At 38.5% G+C, this 20,799-nt stretch overlaps 1 long non-coding RNA gene across 1 annotated transcript in view; it reads right to left on the reverse strand.

Annotated features, from left to right (window-relative positions):
- Positions 1-20,799, reverse strand: part of LOC135416804 (uncharacterized) — a 146,985-nt gene that overhangs the window by 77,269 nt on the left and 48,917 nt on the right. The window lies entirely within an intron of this gene.

Below are 20,799 nucleotides of genomic sequence, written 5' to 3' on the forward strand. Positions count from 1 at the left end.
TTTTTATGCAAAGATTGGTTGGAATATCAAACAAACTGCCAGAAGTTATGCAGCCAGAAGTTAAAGTGACTTGTGCACATTAATTCAAGAAAAAGTTGGATTATGCTTTGGAAAACAAGGAAATACTACAGTGCAGTGCAGTAGACACTAGCTTTCTTTTTCCTCTTTTTTTTTTTTTAAGAAGTTGGGATTAAGGTTAGACTGTTGCACATAATTAACAAATATACCACAATTAGCAAACTTTCTTCCTTCATTTTCTGTAATCTGAAAGAAAGTTTTCCATGGTTTTATAGGACTGACCAGTTGGTTCCCTTTGCAAGACTACTTTTATATCTGTAATTGCTGAAGTAAACATGTCTCTTTTTTTGGGGGCTTGAGAATGCATAGCAGCACTTTAAAAAGAAATTTAAGCCTGAAAAAACAGATGAGAAAGACAAGATAAAGTAAGACATCTTAACGATTAGATAATTCAGTAGATACCTGAAGAACAGAAAAACTGAAACAAAGAGCATCTTCATCTGTTACATGTTTCTGTCATGTTCCACCCTTTTGTGGTCATCAGGACTTATAACACAGCAGGAAAAACAATCAGATACAGGATAAATAGCTCAGGGAACAGGATAAATAGCTCAGGGAAAAGGAAAACAAAATGAAAAGTCAAATGCAAATTCATTTTTCACCAAACTTTTGTGTCATAATAAAACTGATAAAGATTGTTTTCGTTGGAGAAGTGATTGCTAGGTTTGCCAGAAAGTTAAACCACTAAGATAATCAGGAAAGAAGAAAAAGAGGAAAAAAAAAAAAGGTTTCATGAAGCTTCAAACTTTTCATTGGAAAAGGCAAAAATATAAAGGCTTAAAGGTTGCTGGTAAGAGTAAAGTCCCTTCATTCACTCAAGCTGTCATCCAAGCCTGGTGCCACAAACAGAAGCAGTAACAATGATAAGCACAGTTGCTCCAACTGGATGAAAAAAAAAGGATACCATCCAGTCCCTTTCCTTTACAATATATGCTTGTTTCCTGTGGCACATCTCCTAATAGTTCGTACAGCATATTTTTAAAATTCTCAAAGGGTCAAGTTTCTACTGTCCTCCCTCAAAGACACCCTTGTGACTTAGGAACAACTAGAAATTATATAGCTGTGACTTAACATGTAAAGTAACAGGGCTGATCAACACAGGCAACAGAAGCAACTTCTGCTGACTACCTGATCGGGAAGAAGCAGACAAGACCTTCTTCAGACAACTTGGCCTTTGTCCTCACTGGAGACTTTAACCACCTCCAATATCTGCTGGGGCAAAAGTCAGCATGGCAGAAGTGATTCAGGAGGTTTCTGAAATGCACTGATTGTAAATTCCTGACCTAGGAGTTTAAGAAGCCAGTAAGGGTAGATACTCAACTGGGTCTCACACTTGTAAATACAGAAGAACTTGTCAGAGACATGAAGGTTGAGTGGAGCCTTGATTGCAGTAACCATGAGATGGTGGAATTCAGGATCCTGAGGGAAGAGAATCAGATAAAATGCAGGATCACAACACTAGACTTCAGGAGAGCAGATTTTGGCCTGTTAAGGAACCTGTTCAGGAAGAACTCTGTGGGATACAGTCCTAGAGAAGAGGCGTCCAGGATAGAGGGTAACTTTCCAAAGATCATCTCATCTATGCTCAAGAATTGTCCATCCCCACATTGAGGAACTCAAGCAAGGGTGGTAAGAGGCCTGAATGGATGAACAGAGTGCTCCTGACAAAACTCAAACACAAACAGAAATTATACAAGAGAAGGAAATAGAGATAGGTGGAACGAGGAAGAATACAGAGACACTGTTTAATTGTGCAGAGATGGGTTTAGGAAAACCAAAGGCCCCCAGCAGTTGGATCTGGAGAAGGATGGGAAGGGCAACAAGAACAGCCTCTACAAGTACAGCAGCAGCAAAAGGAAATCTATGGATAATGTGGGCCAGCTGCTGAAAGATACAGAGTACATCAAAAAGCCCAAGTCACTCCTCTTGATATAGGAAAGACATTTTTCACAGTAAGAACAATCAATTACAGGAAAAACCTCCTAAGGGATGTGGTGAAGTTCCCAGCGCTGGCGGTTTTCAAAACACAAATGAACAGGGTGCTAGATAATCTCCTCTAGACTCCCTTTTCCACAAAAAGTTGGATCATATATGTTCTTTCAACATCCTTCTCAACATGTGCTGTTCTATGATTCTCTGATTCTGCGATTCTGTGATTTTACACTCAATATCCTCTTCACATCAGTCTTTACTAGTAAAGAGGTTTACCTTCAGGAATCCCAGATCCTGACACCAGTGGGAAAGTCTGGACCAAGGAATAATTACTCTTTGTAGAGGAGTAACATTATGAAACATTAAACCAAATTGGACACCTCTGAGTCCACGAGGCCTCATAAGATGCACAGATGTGTGCTGACCAATGTCATTGTGAGATAATTCTCAATTATCTTTGAAAGCTTATGGTTGTCAGGAGAGGCTTGTGAGTGGGAAAAAAATCCAACTTCTGTCTTCAAGAAGTGCAAGAATGAGGTTTTAGAGAACTACAGGCCAGTTCACCTTCACCTTGGTCCATGGGAAAGTGATGAAGCAAATAATCCTGGAAGCTATCCAAACATATTAAGGGTGAGAAAGTGATAGGCAGTAGTCAGTATGGATACAGGGAGAAGAAATCGTGCTTTCTATGATAAGATTACTCTGGTGGATGAGCAGTGAATATAATTTATTTTGACTGTAGAAGAGCTTTTGCCACTGTCTCCTATACCATTCTTATTGAAAAGTGATGAATACAAGACAAATAAACAGAGAGGGGAGTGGACCAACAACTGGCTGAATGTCTCAAAGGGTTGTAATCAATGGTATAGAGAGTCCAGATGGAGGAGACCAATCACCAAATACCCCAGGATCCAGTGCTGTTTAACATCTTCATACATGACCTGAATAATAGAACAGAGTGAACCCTTAGCGTACAAAATTGGGAGGAGCTGCTCGTGCTGCCTTTGAAAGGACTTCAGTTGAGAAAATTGACAGCAATCCCATGAGGTACAACAAAAGGGAATGTGAAGTCCTGTACCTGGGCAAGAATAAGCCCATGCACCAGTACAGACTGGGGGATGACTGGCTGGTAAGCAATTTTGCAGAGAAGGACCTGCAATTCATGGGGGAAAAGGAGTGGAACATGAGTCAGCATTGTGCCCCTGTGTCAAAAAAACAACAGCCTGCTAGTCTACGTTAGGAACAGTGTTACCAGCAGGTCAAGGTAAGGGGTATTTCCCCTCTACTCAGCACTAGAGAGACACATCTGTAGTTCTGGACTCCTCAAGACAAGAAGCACAGGGACATTCTGAAGCAAGTCAGCAAAATGCCCCAAAAATGTTTAAGGGATCAGCTGGGACTGCTTAGTCCACATAGCAGAAAGCTAGGGAATCTTGCCCATGTGCATAAATACCTGCTGGGAAGTTAAAACTTCCTACTGTGATAGGGGGTAGACCACTGGAACAGGTTGCCCAGTGAGGATCAAGAGCCTTTGCAGATATTCAAAATGCAACTGGACACTACCCTAAACAACATGCTGTACTTGACTAAGCTTTGAACAAGGAGTTTGGACTGCATGATGTCCAGTGGTTCCTTTTATCCTCAACCATTCCATGATTATGTGCTCCAGGTAAAACTCTCATGAAAATTAAAATATCTTGTATCTTTAAAAAATGTTTTGCATTCCTCAAAATCCAGTAAAAAGAAAAAATAAGGTGAAGAAAACAGAACCATTGTTACTACACCCACACTAATTAGTGAATAAGCCAGAATCAGAGTACAACAAAGTCTGTCAGGTAGTAGTAGTGCTATATCATCAGATGACATTCCACATGATGGAGGTAAAATCTATATGGTTTAAATTAAGACACAGAGTAGATTTACTAGCAAGCTTTTGTTTTCTTGATTCAAGCATTTATCATAATTTTAGACTAACAGCTAGAGTTCTTCTTTGGTAGTGATAAAATATGGCTGGATGAAACTTGTCGGGGCCTGCCCTTTATTTCCTTCTTAGTTGCATTCCCTTGGTCTTTGAGGAACAGATAGTCAAATTAGGAAGTCCTCTTACAAAATGGTTTACAAGAAAGCAGGATTATTTCTGTAAACAATGGAAAAGTCCAGTTGTTGGATGTCTATTCATGAGAGATGAAAATAATGTGAGGTTATTTGACTCAAGAAAAAATCAAAAATCATAGCAAAAGGTGTTCACAGTGATGGACATGCCACAGTGACAGTTGTGATCTACCTAAGCATGAGGTATTATACATCAAAGTTTCAGAAAGTAAAAGATTCACAGTTGCTTGTTCAGAATCCTACTTGAAACAAATTTTTAGAAGAAAGTAAAGATCAAATACGAAACTGTGGACAAAGGTCATGGAGAAAGGCAGCATTTCTAAAAGAGAAAGCCTGAGATAATATCTGTAAGCAATGTTAGTGACAAGGGAGAAAGGAAGGAGAATTGTGCCTGTACATACTTATTATTGCCAAATAGGCTGAAAAAACCCCAACATCACTGCTATGGTATTTTTTTCCAATAGACTTAAAGGACAGCAGCAGCGGAATCTGCTGTTTGTGTTAAAGTGTCAGGAGGGGAAAGATCAAAGACATGGAAACATCTGCTTTTAGAAGCCACTTGAAAAATAATTATGCAATAGCCTGTGAAAAACATCTGTTAAAAATGCTGCTGTCCACCCATCACATAGAAGGAAGACACTTAAGGAAAATATAAGCAAGACCAGGAGAAGATCAGCGCTCATTTTTCTCTTGAAAGACTCATTATGTCAAATCCAAACTGAAACCCAAGGGTAAGTTTAGCAAGAGAAATATGATAGAAGCAAGCAGCATGATACACCACTGCCAAACAGATGGTACAACCTGTTGTTACATAATCAATACAAATTGAACCAGAAACTATGCTTAGCGTGTGTACACTTTCTGAACACAAACAAATTGCTTCCTGGGAATTTTCAGCCCTCCCATTCACAGAATCTAAGGCCTTGCAGCTCTCTGTTTTACAACATCAAGGCTATTCCAGCACAGAGCATCCCTCCCAATCACTCAAAGGAACTTGAGCTTTCTGTAAATCTGATCACACTGCATCTCCGCTCATTATACAGTGGATTTAACATCCAGATCTTTCAGAAGGACTAGTGAATCCAATGCAGCGTTGTGTTGACATGATGCTACCTGAATCATAGAGAATGCTTTCTCCTTATCACTTTGATGTGCTGTACACACTCAATAGCTCATTCAGTACTGGAATACATGTCCTGACATAGGTGATTTTATCCAAAACATTTTAATCTGCAATCAAGATAGTGTGTATGTGCTATTCCCATGGTCCTGCTGATTAGCAGAAACTGGCTGAATTACAATATTTAACACTGTTCTACACTGTGCCTACAACTTTAGCCAAATTAAAGGAAGAGTTCACGTTTTAGTTCTTAAAAAGGCAAAAGACAGCACCTGACGCTTTCCAACTTCTGCATCGAATACTCAATAGAGCTAACTTCATCTACATATCAAATGTCATATTATAGATAAGATTCTACATTGCATGTAACAGAAAGAGGCTGGATATGAGACACCTTCCTCTCCTGTATCCTTAAGTTCATGCTCAAATTCAGTTGCATAAGAAATTCTGCCCTTCCTACCAAAAGAAATTTTTCTTGGGCCTCAGAACAGACCCTCTAAAGTCATTGCCATATATTGCTGTGTTTGCCTCAGAAGTGGATATTTGTCAGTAGGAAGCAAACCACTTGCTAGAAATACAATATGGTATGTAAAATTCTTTGAGATCCTAGGGTAAGGAACACGATAAAGTAATATAAGAGAATATTAATTTTATATCAATAAAACAACTAATTCAATATAAAGTCACCTTGATGCTTAGGCTATCACAAGAAAATAGAACAAAGGAGGGACAGTGTGGTTTTAAACATGCCCAAAATAACTGTAAACCAGGTTTTCAATTCATAGAAATTCACAGGAACTGTATTCTCAAAACAGTGGTTTGTAAGAAGCACCATTGCAGTGTTTCCTCTGCTTATTTTTGTAATTAAAGAATTTTTATTAAAAGTTTTAGGCTCTGTTAGTACCAGTTCTTTTCTGAACTGTCAACAGTGATTAATGCAGATGGTTTAATAATTTGTTTTCTTTTCTCTAAATTTTTTAAAGGAACATTAAATGAACCCAATATCTCATCCCCAATCTTCACAGTTTGATAAAGGCCATCCATGTTTTGCTGCCTAAAAGCATTTACAGATGAGGAGTAAAACACACTGAGTATGACAGATTTAGGTATTTGTCAAGGAGTGGGAGTGCAGGTGGGAGAAATCTATGAGTATGTGCTGCTGTCCTCAAGTGTTTCCTTGAAATCCAGAGACTGCCAGTAGTGTTTCAAAACAAAGTCAGTGTCAATCTTAAATATTCTCTTGCACATAGATGATGTCTCTTCTAATTCTCATAGAATTAAAAATATATTATAAATATATTATAAAAAGTACATGTTTTGGAGATTCTGGGAAGGGAATTTCTGAAAATACAGCCACACAGCAAGAGCTTTGTTATATTCCCCGGGTTAAAATGACAAAGGAAGAGGTCTGCCTATCACTGCACTTCAAATTCACTGGCAAAGAGAGAAGATATTGAATTATATTGCTCTCTGAATATTTTGCCAATTAAACACTTTAAAATTTGGCTCAAGTAAACCATCTTCAAATTCCTCTCTCCTGTAGCTGGAATGCAGTAAAGCCACCAAATGAAGACCAAGCTAAATATTTTAACTGAGCAAGATACATTCTGGTTTTCTGCTCCAAACTACATGGAAGTCTCTATTATGGAATGGGATTACAGGATTAGAGCAGGTTTGCCTGTGGCATTTAGAGAGTGTGGCAGTTGGCTTCACTGGAGAATTTCCACAGCTAACATAGTTCACATGTGTCAGACCAATTTCCATGTCCATGCAGGACCAGCATCAGCACGTAAATGCTATATGGTTGCTCCCTGACTGTAAATGATCTAGTAATAGTTCAATACAATGCTGCCACTGACTTCCAGTGCCAGTTAATTTAACCAACAGTGTAACTTAATCAAAACCTTGGGTACCATGTAATCTCTATTAAAAATAGAAATTGCCCTCTCTAGTGACTATTTCAAATTGCCTTGGATGGGGGGAGGGAATAATTATGTTTACTAATGCCTTTTTTTTTTAAGGGAAAATAAACTAGAAAAGGAAATTCAAGGGCTTGAAAGATATGCAGACTCACCTACACAGAGAAGCTAATTTGCATTATAGTGGAATATGAATTTAAATGTAAATCTTTCTGATTAACCCCTGATGAGATAGCAACTTCTGGTATCATTTTTCTTGCACAGCCTTTTTGCAGAAGAACTTGTGCGGAAAATTAATTTGAGGCAATCTATCAGGAGGAGCCACTCTGGAGTAATTTCCTATGGCAGAATCCCTGGGACTGCTTGTTCAAATGCTTTCAGTCTGTACATTGAAGTTCTCTTCTATGCCTGACTGGGCTGTCACCTACATCAGTTGCTCAGCTCCACTGGACTCTGCTCCCCAAATCTACTAGTGAAGAATCAAAAGTGTGATGGAGGTTAGTTACCCTGTGCAGAGGGTCACACTAAGGTTTTTGCCAAATAGTGTTGTCTTTACAGTTCACATGCACATGTGTTAACACTATTCCTAGAAGACACTCAAGTAAAAGAATAAATCACTCTCTCACATGTGAATGAGATGCAGTCAACACATCAGTGAGACAAACTGTGCAATTCCTAACATACTGAGCAGGGATTGCTCCTGTCCAGCAAATGGACTTTGGTCCATGCCATAAATCAGTGCAAGCGGTAAAAACCCTGGAAAATCTTGGTCTCTCTGGAAGAAACCAATTTAATCTGGTCTTCAGACATTTGGGTGAGGAAAATACAACATATAAAGCTGTTCAGGGAAGGCAATAAATCACTTGTATTATGTCATGTACTGAAAGCAACACCTGATAGTCAGTTAAATGTACATAGAACAAGTGAAATCAGGCAGGTTTGATTCCTGTCAGCTGCCTTATAAGTCCTCAAGTCCTACCACTTGCTCATCTTACGGGTCTCAAAAAATAATTTTAAGTTAATCAGTTTTCAATTAATATTATGCCCATTTCCACTCAGAAATCTTGTAGGATTTTCCAACTTGTTCAGGTGTGCTCCAAACCATACACTATACAGCACAAGAAAATAGCTCATCTGCTAAAGGAAAATGACATAACCAATTTTTTATATTACATTTTCGCTACTACCAAAGATATAGATTAATTTAGATTTTTTTACTATAAATCTATCTACAATAACCAAAAATATGTAGTTCTGTGTCAGGGACACTAAAAATGTGAACATAAATGTTCCATAACACATGGAATTTTGTGGAAACTGTTACAGGAATAAAAATCTATGCATAAGTGGAGCCTTTCCAAGGCACTTTAGATCCCAGGTAGACAGGTAAAATTTAAACTAACAGCATTTAGAATTCAAAGACAAAACTTAAAACTCATTAAAAAAGCACAAGCCTCTGTAAATTGAAATAAAGCTGTATCTGCATTCAGGTGTAGCAGTACCAAATTCTTGTCCTCTGTGGACTGTGCATGTTATCTGTGCACAAGGTGGACCAGCCACAATACATTTCTGTGCCACACAGCAGCTCTTCTTGCTTCTTCATGGTTAAAGACAATTGTCGTAGCCAATCTGATTATCAAGTATGAGGCTGGGCTGCAGTGGACTCTGTTAGAACTTGCAGTGGATTAAGTTTGTGCTGTTTGCTGACATAGAATCACAGAATGGGTCAGGTTGGAAGGGACCACAATGGGTCATCTAGGCCAACCTCCCTGCTCAAGCAAGGTCACTCTAGAACACATGGCACAGGATTGTATCCAGATGGTTCTTGAACATCTCCAGTGAGGGAGATTCCACACCCTCTCTGGTCAATCTGTTACAATGCCTGGTCACCCATGCAATAAAGAAGTTGTTCCTCCTGTTCAGGTGCAACTTTCTGCCCGCTGCCTCTTGTCCTATTGCTCAGCACCACCGAGCAGAGCCTGGCTGCAACTCTCTTTGACACCCCCTCTTTAGCTATTTTTACATATTAATGGGGTCCCCTATCAGTTGCCTCTTCTCAAGGCTGAACAGGCCCAACTCTCTCAGCCTTTTTTCATAAGAGAGATTCTCCAGACCCTTGACCAATTTAGTATTTCTCCATTGGACCTGCTCCAGGAGCTCCATGCCTCTCTTGTACTGTGGAGCCAAGAACTGGACACAGTACTCCATGCTGTGGCTGTATCCACAGTGCTGGACACAGTCTCATCAGGAATGACTAGAGGGGCAGGATCACTTCCCTCGACCTGCTGGCAATGCTCTTCCTAATGTATTCCAGGATTCCATTGCCACTCTTGGCCACCATGGCACACTGCTGGCTCATGGAGAGCTTGTTGTCTACCAGCAGATCAGTCCCCAGCCTGTTGTTCCTTTCTAGGTACAGGACCCTGCATTTGCCTTTGCTGAATTTCAGAAGGTAAGGACATGGCCATTTTTAGATCTCTGTGCCTGGTGAGCACTGTATACTAGGAGGAGCGGCAACCTGCCTCATGGTATTACATTTTTCTAATAAGCTGAAGAAAGGTTCCATTATATCTTCAGGATATGTTGAAAAAAAATTCCCATTATTTTACTAAATACAAGTACTGTTGTTACCTTCCTAGTACTACTCATTAAATCTTCGCTTTACCAGTGCTATCTCAGTATTATCCTGCCTCTGCCCTGACTGCCTTGGTTTTGGATTTGTACTGACTAAAACCTCAGTAAACTCACGAATTGCATAATAATGCTTGCTAACAATTATTTCCAACATACATAAAAATACATATATGGGCTTGAAACCGCATGGTGTTACCTTTTAAGCTTTGTAGTATCTCTCCTCCTTCCTGTCTACTGTCTATGAGAGAAAGGCAGGCACAGGAGTAGATATTTTTATGAAGAATTTATTTCCCAGACATACTTTTGCCAGCTTCCCTCCTAAACATCTGAAAATGTATTCAGTTTCTATAAAATACCAGCTTTCCCAACAGTGAAAATACATTAGGCTGATGCTGCCCACAACACTGCAGAGCAGACTCAGCAGGCACTTCATCACATGAGGCACATTAGTAAAGCTCTGATTTTAAAAATCAGTTAAAGCCTGATGGCAATCTGCATCTCCCAATTTGTGCAAAAAAGACGTCTTATACTACAGAACTACTTGATCCATCCCTGCAAAATTATGCATGCTGAGCAGTACAGATTGCATTTAAACCCTTTTTTTAAAGGGCAGGAGCTGGGAACACTACATATTCAATGATGTGGACACAGCAATTGTTTCATACCATTACCCCTCCAAGAATGAACTGGAAGAGTCAAGGATAATTTTATTTCTTTTCAAAAGATCAGAAGATATGGCCAAAGAGAAGGGATTCTTTTCCTTTTTTTAATCTGTTGAATACCCCAAGGTAAATATAATCCTTAATGTAAGTGTATTAATAGGAGATCCCCTAGCTTTGATCAGGGAATAAATTTGCTGCTTCATCCACCTGGTGAAGCAAAATATTTCACCAAAACTACATTTATCTTCAAGCATCTCATATCTACACCAGAAAGAAGACATAAAAAGAAGAGGCCTCTTTGCAGAGACTTGTAAGTTAAATCAGAATAACAGAAGATGGAAATGGAGGTAAGAGGTAATGGGTTTGCAAGGTTTTTGCCAATACCAAAAGCAGAAAATCTGGTGGGATCTTTCATCGAGACAGACAAGTTCCAGTTTGATATTATTGTTAAGTTAGCATTAATAAAAAGTAATGTAACCACTTCCAATAAAAACACATGAATATAATCAACAGGATCAAGACCAATTCAGAGACAGACAGCACGCTAAAAAAATCTCTTACAACTGCTTTTAATTGGTTAAATTAATCAACTCTGATATAGAAAGACAATGTGTTTGTTATCGGTACAAAGATACAACATGTATCTCTAATCAGTAATAAATCAAGTTGGAAAACCTATTATGTTATAGCAACAAAGGAGAGGATGCCGTTTTGAATGAAAATTGAGATGTTTTTATGAATTCCCTACTACTAGTACATAGGTTACAAGTTGATGTGTAGCAACTAGATTTAAATTCCAAAAAGGGAAGCGTAGGTAGCAGGACAATTGGTTTGCGAATACATTAACTTAGAAAGGGAAAAGGTAGCTCAGTGTTCAGCTCCACAGGGACAACACTGTCGAGCACATGCATTAGCAGAATGTTGGGTTCTCAGCAGCATAAGAAGCCTCAGCAGTCCAGAGTCTCCTGGTCTCTGCACAGAGCATTTGAATCACTCCCTTGGATTTGGGTATCTAGGTTCTGCCTAAGTTTTACTTTAGGCATCTAAGTGCTTTTTTGGATCTCACTCTAAATTCTTACATATCATAGAACCTTTTCCAAAAACCCCATTAATTTCCCCAGCAATTACCAGAAAACTATGAGATTATTTCACTAAACAACAAAGAAAGAATTAAATTGTTTTTCTGGTTTTAAATGAACTATGAAAGAAAGCACATCTGCAAAGTAAACTTAAAATACTGGTTTGAGCATTTAAACCACTTTATAATAAAATATACATGTAGTGACTTCTGAGATCCTACTGCTGCAGGTCATAGAATCTATTGCTTAATTGCTATCAACAAATGTATAAATACACCTAATTAACTAGTTATTATGCACATAGTTTGCTTGTCCACCCCAAGAAACTGCACAAAACTCTTTTGTAATGTCCTCCACACTACTGGGAGATTACTCAGCATCTGCATGAAAACACACTCCTTCTACAAGAGAACACAGGATTAAATAAATACTGCATGATCTAGAAACAGCAGGACATCTAATCCAGGCAAGTATAACAACTTTGCTGTGTTTTCTTGGGAAAGACAAATACTCTTTTACTTCCTTCCAGAACCCTAAGGTGGAGATAACCAGTATCATTTCACAGGGCTGGTGAAATGAACTGAAAATAGTGAGGACAGCTTGTTAATTTTAAATAAACTTGCATGTTGGAATGAGAAAGAATCCATACCCATAGGGTTTAGTCAGGCCATTTTCCCCTTCTCTTTACCATGTAGAATAAAAAAACTCTAAAGGTTTTCAACTCATCACCCTTACAGGAAGTATCTTTTATTCCTCCTGGCAGACTTTTAGTATTCAAGCTGAAAGATGTGGGTTCTACTTTCATCTTCTTTTGATTTATATAATGATCCTATTTGTTTTTATGAGCTCAGTATACTGTCAACAACAACAGGACTCTCAGCTGGGCTTTGTGGATGCTGATGCTGAGTTGCAATTGAATTTATACGGCTCCGAAGTTTGTCTGAACCACAACCTTCAGATTCATGACCAAACTTAGGATGGAATGAGGCCCATGTTCTGTCCCAGGGCAATTCTTCTTCTACATGGTTGTTTAACTCCCTTGACACTCCAAGGATACTGTCCCATGGGAGGGATGGAGATTTCACTTCTCTCAACAGCAAAAAACATGTACTACTATGAGAGATATGCCCCTTGGAGCTGAAAAAGGATGGCTATACAGACAATATAGCCTATGTTTCTGATTTTTCCAAGAAAACAACAGAGGTAGCTGAGCATGTCAGATCTTAAACACAAAATTAAATTTCAATGTTAGTATCTTGCATCAGTATTTTAACTAAAAGGATATATATAAAAGGTAAACTTGGAAGAGAAAAAAAATTTAAAGTAACGTACAAGATCTGTAAGAAGTGTCCTGTAGGGTAAAATATCCATTCAGTGTTTGTCTGAGAAAACATCTGGGAAAAAAAATAAAGAAAAAAAAAACAAATCAGGGAAGTGCATGAAGCAACTCTTGAAAACATACAGTATTCAGGTACAGACCTCCAGCAATATAGCCAGAACTAATGGCTAACATAGCTAAACTGCTGATTGTATTAATATAATAAAAGACTTTCAAAGACCCCCTCAGAACACCTATAGTCCCATCAGGAGACTATCAGCATTTTAAATAAAATTAGCATTGTAATTTACCTATTGATAAAATCATTGCAAACTTCACTTTGATGATACTAATTGCTGTGGCTACATTTTTTAAAGGAGGAACCCAAAATACCTTTCAAGATTAGAGGCAATATCAACAAAGGGCATTCTATGCACTTCCAGATTGAGACACTTGAATACAAAAAAGTTATTATTTTGCTCTTTTGCTGAAGAATGCTGAAGAATGTTTCAAGTACAAGTTCAACCTTGTATGATGAACTATATATGTCTTTCTCTAAGTTAGGGGTTATCTCCCTCTGATTTAAATAGCCCCAAGAGATGCACCTTCAAAAAGCTTCAATTATTATAGGATGTTCATGTCCATATGAAACCAAAGGTTTTGTCTCCATTCCACATCCTGCTTTGGCATACCTCTAACATGCTGTGCTTACTCGTAGCTTCGAAAATGTATTACTTTTTAAGATGAAGGGTGTGAGGGAAGCAGAGAAACAGGGAAGGCCATGCTAAATTCAGACCATAAAACCACACCACATTTTCAGCAAGTAGCTGACCTCCTATGCTCCTATGATTTCAAACTTTCTTTGGATTCCCTAATAAACAAATTCCCAAGACCATTATGTGTATGGTGATAGCAAATTTTCCTTTTTTTTTTTAGACGATTATTCAGAAAGGGCACAAACTGATCCTTAGGAGAGATAGTGCTTTTATCTACAGGATCTTTGTAAACAAATTGATCCAGATGTTTTGCTTTAGAACTCTCTAGACATAGTAAATTATTCCTTACTACATCAACACTTCATTTCCTCTATTTGCAACTAACATCTCAAAACAGAACCCTTTTCAAAAGACAAATAATTGAAATGTTGTATTAGCATTAACAAGATCATTTGGACACTTTTTAAAATAAAATCTGTCTTCTATATATGGATGCATTTGGTTACATATAATAGTTTCCAGAAAGGATCAAGATCAAATATATTAAGAATGTATTTGGATCCTTTTCCTAAGCCACTGAAAATTTATCAAAGAAATCCTAAGAATTTAATTTTTCCTTTCCATTGTTACATGCTTTGTTGCATTTATCTTTAATAAACCCCTAGACATGTGGAATGGTAATGGATTCCAAAGTCTGAGTAAAAACTAAGACAACAACTAGTCTATCCCATCAAAATGAAACTAAAGTGAGACAAAGTAAGAAAGAGAGGGAATAGGTATATGGACTAGGTAAAAGATATTTAAGAATATTTGACAATATAGGCACATATACACTCAAAAATTAATGGAGAAGAAAGAAACCTGCTCCTTGTGTTTCTCAGTGGCATGCCCAATAGAATATTCTTCCAAAATGCCTATTTCTTTTAATTTAAATTTTGTTAAACCAGTAGTAAAAAGTGTTATTTACTTTAAAGATCTAAGGGGCTTTCAGAAATAAGAACAAGACAAATATATTACCTGTAAAAAGAGCACCATTAAATATATCCCAGATGAATACACTTTATCAAAACACATTTTAGCTGACTTCTCTAACTATCTTTAGATGTTTTTCTTGCATTTTAAAATGTGACCAATTTCTCCATAGCATTGAAATAATCTTTCCTATTCACACGCTTTCTGAAGAGCTCATGCTGTCAAATACAGCAACCAGATTTCCATCCTATGCTTCCTGAATCAGAATATTTTCTTTAAAATGAAATCTTTGGTAGTTTTCCAGTTACTGTAAGGACAGAGGGATCAACTGAGTGCACAGCAACAGATTACAAAGCAGGTGGCTTGAGGCTAAATCTAAACAGTTTCCTCACATAGCTTTGCAAAGTGGGGTGCAGATAACTCCTAATGAGTGTTAAGGGCTGTCTAGTCACTTAGTTGTATACAAGGTCTAGACAGGTCAAGGTCTAAGGATCAGAGCTTCTAATTACATTCTATTAAATACTTGTTAGTTGTAAAAGATGTCACCAGAACACCCATCAGAGCTATAGTATCTAGTTATTAAATAATAGTGCCCTCATAAGACCCTCAAGACTTGAAAAACTATGATAAGATACGGAAAAAGAAAAAGAGACAGCCAAAAAAGAGGTGAATCTGAGGACACAGCTGAAAATTGAGGTCATTGTTCTATATCACATTCCCCATGTAAAAGAGGAATTTGAAACTCATCGTCTATTGAATCAGTCGGTATTTGGCAGCATCATTTCTAATGTTGAGTTAAACCATTTAGGAGACAGAGTCAGAGAGCCTTTCATTGCACAATGAGAGAATAATGAAATACATTTATTTCATAACCTGTATTTGTTACAAACACAACTCATGGAGCTGTTGCTCATTCCCTAAAAGCTAATAAAAGGGAGAAATTAATATGCCTAAAACCAGCATGGTTTTTTATTTCCTTTAAATAAAAGCCTCATATAAAATCTCTTGTGGTTTGGTGATACTGTGCTGTTGCTGACTGGCAGGGCAGGATTTGGCGATGCAACCCCCCAAAGACTGTTATGCTGTTTTTCTCCCAGTGTTCATACTGGGAGGACACAGCAAGTCAGACAGCTAAAAGGAGAGAGCACCTGTTAGGCATGAATTCTGCAATGACATGTTTTCAAACAGCAACAACCTAAGTGGGTAGTAAATAAATAACAGGCTCAAGCTTTGGCTAGTGAAGAGCCACCCACATGCACGCAGCCAAGAACACCAGCACTCATAAGTAAAGGTAACACTTGCATCTCAGGACAAGGAATGCTAGTAGGCAGTGCCAAGGACTGATCTTGCCCATCTGGGAGGATGATCTCAGGAGACAGAAATATGGTCTCCAGGGTCAGGAAACAAATTCCTGAGGATCCCTTTAAAGGCAGCACAGCAGTGCTGGAATAACTCCAAAGTACTCTTTTTTTCTTTTTCTTTCTTTCTTTCTATTGGAGCACCCAAAAACATGACATTGTTCAGACCTCCTGGACCTATGAAACATTTTGGAAAATGAAAGACTCCAGGTTTTGTCATGACCTCTGGTGCTTCTCAGCCTCCTGACAGCCCTTGAATTACCTGGACTGCAGCCTTCCTTGCAATATCTTGGCTCTGCTGTTCCCTGTCTGCCTGGAACCAATTAATGCATTAGCACAAAAAAAAAAAAAAAAAAAAAAAGGCAATTAATCATCCTTCTCTGAACCTCAAAAGATTCAAGTTTTGGAAAGGCCTTTATGGAGATGGGGTAAGATCTGAACTGAGTTACCTTTCTAGCTGACAAAAAGCCTTGCTATTTATTTCCCTTCTTACCAGCTGATATCTAAGTTGTGGAATTGCATTTATCAGGCTTGCTTCCCTTATAGAGAACCTCTGTCCTCTATAGCACCCTAGTAGAGGCTAAAAAGGGCACCACCTTCTACTCACAGTCTCCTTTTTTCCCTCCCAGGACTCAAACTGCCCGGTACAAGGTGGTAAGAACCTCCACTTTGTCATCTCATCTTTTGGTGAATCTTTTTTAGCCTCAAGCCACAACATATCAATGCCAACAGGAACACACAAATTTTTTTTTATCTCACTCATAAATGGAATACCTTCCTTCTGTCACCCAGGAGAGTCTCAGAACCTCACAAACCTCTTCAGTTCCCTATAATCCTATCTATCCAGAAAAGCCCCTTTTTGTACAATTCTCCTCTCCTGACACAGTTAACCTGCTCACTCACATCTCTCAGATGCGACAGAGCGCTTCGTTCTCCCTGGGACTCACAACCACTTCTCCTGCCCCAACAACCCTCCACCAACCCCTCCCACAGACTCAGGGCATCGCTAAGCACATACTAAGTTTGAAAGAGTCCTTAAATTCAAAATCTGAGGATACCCTCACTGCTGACAAGCCTCTGTCTCCTCCTCCTCCTCCCTTCTATTTCTGGTCCTCGATAAGAAGAAACGAAGGCTGCGAGGAAAGCCTGTAAGAGCAACTCACATCAGCAGTGCACCAAACACTGCCTTTGCTCTACAGAATCAATTTGTAGATGTTCCTCAGGGCCAGCATCATTTAATAAACTCACTCCATACCTATGGCAAGCAGAAAGGAACATGGGCATGGCAGGACGGGGTTCAGTCACAACTGGTAACAGGAAAATGCAGCTGAGTCTCGAGCGGCTTAACCACTCTCCAGGCCTCCATCCCCTGCAATCCCAGAAACTAGCAGACGGCACTGATCCCAACTACACCTTCTTTTAATTTTTTGTCCCTTTACCAGATTTTCATTTCTGTCCCAAAATACTCCCATATTTCTTTTTTTACCCTTAAAAACAAGGGTAAAACAAGAGCTGGCTTTGAAAACTGTCAATTAACCAAGAACAGAGGGGAAATGACACATCAGGAGTAAAATGGAGCACTCAATTCTCTGGCTTGCTAATTAGGATTTATGTACTGGAAAAATCTAATTCCTGGCACCGGTGAGTTAATAAAGAAATGAAAAAATGTCTGGAAAATTGGAAAAACTGGTATAATTGTCTAAAAAAACTAGCACATCTGGTCATTCCCCAACACATTGTTATTAGCACCACAATTATTTCAGCAGGAGGCAAGCTGGGAAGAAGTAATACATGACCAGTGAAGAAAAGCAGTAGCAGGAAAACCTACCATTCAGGCACTGAATCCTGAGAGAAAGCAGACTTGCCATTAAATAGAAAAGTCTACTTTACCATGCATTTCTTTAAACTGTGATTTATAGTGTTTAAACTGGAGATAATTGTTTCCACTAGGATTATCACAACTGCAAAATTATCCAGTTCTTTTTGTGTAGTCATTTACACTGGTACATGAATTGCTAACATTCTGATATTTACCTGCTTATTCTAGTGGTAGGAAGGGAAATCTGAGGTGCAAAACAAGAGAAAACAGATCTCAAGATAGCAATTCATACAGCATGTATGTGTACATGAAGAGGATTCATTTGCATGCTCTTGAGACTCAAACGCTCATCATAAAGATTTCCCAGACCATACCAGTGAACCTGATAAGTTACTTGTCCTTCTTTCATAATTGTTTTTATGAGGAAGGCAAGAAAAAAAAATCCCAGGAATAATGCCAGTAACCATTGCACTTTGTTGATTCTCCTTTGAGTTTTTTGCTTTAATATTTTTGCTGGGTGATATTTCATGATATGTCCATTTTGAGAGTTTAATGGGGTTCTCTTGCTTATTCTGAAGGTAAATCCTTCAGGAATCTTATACAGAATGAGCCTCTTGCTACCATATTGACTACTAAGACCTTTTTCTTTTTTAAAGTATGCATAAAAATTATCAGCCATCTTTCAAAAGTAAAGCATGTTAATTTACATTCTACCTAAATTGAGCAAGATCCAGTAAGTGATTGAGCCGTTTCAGTGCTAGGCAGTGTAACATGCACGTATCTTTCAGTACCTCAGATCCCACAGAAAATTTCAAAAAGGAAATGGAATCTCAGTCAATTCACAAGATAAGTTCATGCCTCAGAATTTAATCCAAAGCTGCCAACACCACGCAACACCTGACGGCAACATATTCAGGAGCTAATCACCTAGAAGTGGCCTAGAAGGTGGCTATGCCTTAAATCCTGATCATTCAGGACAGCAGTTTCACTTAAAGAGTATCTGGAGCCCAGAAGCCTCTACTCATATTACATATCTCTCTCTGTAAAAAAAAAAAAAAAAACCAACAAAACAAAACAAACAAAAAAAAACAACAACAACAACAAAACAAAAAAAAAAAAAAACACACACAAAAACATGATTCATGCTTTTCTATTAAAAACAGGTTGGGAAAGCAGATGGATTCCTGTCTTCATATAATCACCCAGTAATTGCCCAGGCAGTAAAGGATCTCATTTCTTCCCTTAGCTCAAGGGAGCTCAAAGTCACATCTCCAAAGAAAGCTTCCTATTCACAAGTATGCTCAACCCCTCAGGCACAGTCAAGAAGCTCTGGGCTCAAAACAGACACCAAAAACTGAAGCACAGCAAGATCAGTAGGTTTACTTGTAAGTAAAGAGGCATCCCTTTTGCTCCTTTACCAGGACTTTACTTTATCAAGCAGCAATTTCACACAAAATACACAATATGTCCTGCAAGCAGGGAGAAGAAACACATCTCTGTGTAATGTGAGCACTTCTTCTTCACTCGCATGCTCAAGTGAACAGTGAAGCATGACAAACTGAATAGTTGACTACTGCCTACCCAGTGGCAAAGCTTCATGGAGTAAGATGACAAATGCTCTACTACACAAACCAAGACTAATTGACAGCCTAGAGGCTAGATATAACTCAGTCAGTGGAAGATGTAGGATTTCACCCCATTAGTTAAAGGGCACTGAAGCATTCTCACTCATCCTGCTCAAGTATCTCATCCAGCAGGCTGGATTAAGCCCCTTGAGGTGAGCTTTAGAAATAAGTCAGCAGCTGCCACTCTTTTTTTTTTAAATGATCGAATATCTCAGCATGTAAATATTCCTCACAGATTAAACCCATCCCAAAATTCACAAACCTGCCATCTTTGCCCTTTCCCACACTGATGTATCATCTACCTCTTTAATTTAAACTTCTTACATATCTTCTGACATCACTCAAACACCAACTAATTTATTTCAAAATATGTTGCTTCAACAGGTTTGTTTTTCTCTCTTGAAATTGTAAAACATTCTTCTCTATCCCAAAGAAGTGGTCAAAAAACCCCAATCTTATTCATCTCAAACATGTCAAAATTTCACTGTTAAGCATACAAAGAGACATGGGGAAAGGGGAGAAAGGTATTAACTTGGACTAATGGAACTGCTGTGCTTCACCTTGGAGTGCAAAAGAGCATCTCAGCAAGTCCATCCAAAACACATTTATTTGCTTTTTACAGTTACCAGATATTATGTTCCCATACACATACAGAACTGATCTATTTTTTTTATATTCTGTACTGGTAGCAAAAAAATAGTCATAGGAATACTCTGTTCCCTTTCAGGTCAGTATGTGATTTAGATATTGAGATGCTTTGCCTTGTCCATACTAAGGTGTGTATACAAAAGACAACACTCAGGCTCCTGGAGAATATGTAGACAAGACAGACAGTGATTGTTGATCCCTGGATGATGGTGAGTCATAGCTAGATGGCAGAAATGCTGTGTTACTACTGCTCCTTTCTACTCATCTTGTTTTTAAATCAATGAGTGCCCATAGCGGCAGAGATGATCAAATTGTCCATGAAGCAGCTCCACGACTGTAGGTATCTACAGCCTGGCATGTTTGGGTACCTGGAAATTTCTGACTCCTTGCTTTGCCAATGACCTTTGGCTCCTCAGCAGAAGCTACCCATGCACTTTAGCTTTTTCTGATGTCCAGTTGGACAGAAATTTCCACGAGAAAAATAGAGCACAGGGTTCAGCTGGAAATGTCTATCTTTTCACTATTCAGTTTAATCCATCTATGTTCATAAATCAATGCCCATGAAATGTAGGATTCTCCAGTTTCAGATAGGGGCAGAGGGAAAGAAAGAGTTCAAGATCTCTTTTGACATTTTAAATTACAATGGAGTTGATTTTTTTCAGCCTTAATAAGGATCATGAAACCATATAGCAGCAGTCACCTTAATGTCTGCAGTGCTTACAATTACCCTTTGGTTTCAGACTTAACACAGAGAGTTTGGGATTCCTGAAGCATTAGTTACATGGTAGTTATGCTTCAATTAGTTTG

This window comes from Pseudopipra pipra, chromosome 6 (assembly GCF_036250125.1).
Source record: "Pseudopipra pipra isolate bDixPip1 chromosome 6, bDixPip1.hap1, whole genome shotgun sequence".
In the NCBI taxonomy this organism is placed as follows: Eukaryota; Metazoa; Chordata; class Aves; order Passeriformes; family Pipridae; genus Pseudopipra; species Pseudopipra pipra.